This window comes from Nanorana parkeri, unplaced genomic scaffold (genome assembly GCF_000935625.1).
Source record: "Nanorana parkeri isolate BGI_ZX_2015 unplaced genomic scaffold, ASM93562v1 scaffold81, whole genome shotgun sequence".
NCBI lineage: Eukaryota > Metazoa > Chordata > Amphibia > Anura > Dicroglossidae > Nanorana > Nanorana parkeri.
Window position 1 is genome coordinate 71,254 of NW_017306349.1, and position 2,830 is coordinate 74,083.

At 48.4% G+C, this 2,830-nt stretch overlaps 1 protein-coding gene across 1 annotated transcript in view; it reads left to right on the forward strand.

Moving 5' to 3' along the window:
- The window catches only part of SHROOM4 (shroom family member 4), a 62,783-nt gene that overhangs the window by 48,015 nt on the left and 11,938 nt on the right, over positions 1–2,830 (forward strand). The gene's annotated exons all lie outside the window — the stretch shown is intronic.

A 2,830-nucleotide genomic window follows, 5' to 3' on the forward strand; every position in this document is an offset into this window, starting at 1 on the left:
GGGGTGTCTGGGTCTCTATATTGATGTGAAAGCTAAAATCGGGGCAGATACAGAATATTAAATGATGTAAGCATGTGGCCATTGAAGTCATTGTGTCTTCTTAAATGCTGTGTAAGTAGCTGACGTGGTAACAGTCCATGTACAGCAGAGCTCAGCCTGGGAGACAGAGGAGCAACACAAGGAGCCAATCAGCTCATCTCACTTTCACTCTGCTCTATCCTCCTATCAGCATGTTCCGTGCACTGCAGCAGAGACAAATGGCTACTGTCCCTTGCTTATCTCACGGTCACTCTGCTCTCTCTTGCTACCAGCAGGTGCTGGCTTGCCTTTAAGCATGTATTTATTATTACAGAGCTGCATTGTTTTGGTACCGGAGTCCAGCTTTAACTTTTTTTGCCTCTTCTTGGAAATCGCGGACAACATCCTCATTTCCCATTCCGGATTTCTTTGCGCTACAATAAACAGGAAATGAGCTCAGGCCGACTTCCTCCCCCGATGTTGATTCCTTAAAGGGAAACAAGCGCTGGTAGAGGTTGTCGGTAAATACGGGGGCCGGCGGTTCAGGGAATTTCTCGCAGCAGCAAAGTAATTTCCTACCCGGCATCATGCGCGATGGCGCTGGCTTCCCGGAGGGATGACGTTTCAGTTTCAGGAGCTCACACCGCCTCATATTCTCCTTTCAGTCTCTTCCAGTTTATCTTAGAGGACGAGAAATCAGAACTTCAGAGAGACGTGCACAGTGCAGCCTCCATCACGTGTCCCAGAATAAGAGGATTATTCCTTTTATTTCTGGAGTAGGGGCGGAGCTATGCAAATCAGCCCTGTATACCCCATCTGCCATTACTGCCGGTTCATATAACCTCATATTATAGAGCCATTCATTTCCTATGGCATATAGCTGTTCTGGGGCTGGTTGGCCATCATCAGTGCAGTGTGTGGACGCCATGGTCAGTGCAGGGTGTGGACGCCATGGCCATGGTCAGTGCAGGGTGTGGACGCCATGGTCAGTGCAGGGTGTGGACGCCATGGTCAGTGCAGGGTGTGGACGCCATGGTCAGTGCAGGGTGTGGACGCCATGGTCAGTGCAGGGTGTGGACGCCATGGTCAGTGCAGGGTGTGGACGCCATGGTCAGTGCAGGGTGTGGACGCCATGGTCAGTGCAGGGTGTGGACGCCATGGTCAGTGCAGGGTGTGGACGCCATGGTCAGTGCAGGGTGTGGACGCCATGGTCAGTGCAGGGTGTGGACGCCATGGTCAGTGCAGGGTGTGGACGCCATGGTCAGTGCAGGGTGTGGACGCCATGGTCAGTGCAGGGTGTGGACGCCATGGTCAGTGCAGGGTGTGGACGCCATGGTCAGTGCAGGGTGTGGACGCCATGGTCAGTGCAGGGTGTGGACGCCATGGTCAGTGCAGGGTGTGGACGCCATGGTCAGTGCAGGGTGTGGACGCCATGGTCAGTGCAGGGTGTGGACGCCATGGTCAGTGCAGGGTGTGGACGCCATGGTCAGTGCAGGGTGTGGACGCCATGGTCAGTGCAGGGTGTGGACGCCATGGTCAGTGCAGGGTGTGGACGCCATGGTCAGTGCAGGGTGTGGACACCATGGTGCCCTGGTCAGTGCTGTGTGTAGTCCAGCAGGGGAATAATATTATAATATATATTGTGCAGTTGTAATAAAAAAAAAAAAAAAAGAATATATTTTACCCATTTACATTACATTACACTATATACATATATATAAATTTTTCTTCCCCCCCCACCCATTCTCTGTAAAGGGCTTCATGCCCACAATTCAACAATCTTTTTTTATCTAAAAGATCCCAGCAAAGCACCAATAAAAGTGTTCATTGTTAATCCAATCTCCATGTGTGTCTAATTAATCCAATCCCCGTGTGTGAAATATATTTAATATTCTATCCACGTTACATAAAATAATATAAGAAAATGTAAAAGGAAAACTGCCAGGCAGAGAGTTTATATCGGAAGAGAATCTTCTGGCTCTGCCTTTTTTAACCGTCGAAATCCTTTGCGGCGGGACGCGCTCGGCCCTTGGTGAATTTTTGCCCCCATTGTCTCAGACCTTGGTGTAACTGTCTGTATTTCCCATAAATGTTTCCACTCCGCAATGCAGTTCTTTTGATTTTGGAGTTCCTGTGAGAGGGTGTGACCGGCTCAGACACCCTCCACCTCCCTTCCCAGCCGGTGACAGGAAAATAACGTTTTCCATGAGTCACATAGCTCAGAATAAGTTGGAATAGAACATAGGCTGAGAACTGGACACTGGTGAAGCTTACATTTCCTCAAACACCTACAGGCATCGCAATTCAGTGAAGTGGTTGTTAAAAATGATCTCAGAGGAGATCTTATAAAATGCCATTTAAGGCAATTGTGCGTTTCCTTTTTAAAATAAAAATAATAATTAAAATACATTTTATATACACACATATATATATATATATATATTACACCCTCCATTAGATCTGCCCACACTATGTCAAGGAACTCTCAAGAGTCCCAATGTTCTAGGAATTTTCTAAACATAGTCTTGGCTGTCCTAATGGTGGGCACATATCTCCATGTAACTCTACTGCCATTGTGGTGAGGGTACTGAGGAGCTTGCAAGGTGGCATCCAGCCTCTTCTTTGGGGCTTGGGTGCCATGGATAAGCCCCCTGGATTTCATCATGCAGGTGGTGGTTTTATGTGGAATGATATCACATGTCCACCATCTCATCTGCCAACCCTATGTCAAGGAACTCCCAAGAGTCCCTAAGTTCTTGAAGTTTTCTAGCCGTAGTGTTGGCTTGCCTGATGGTGGGCATATATCCCCCCC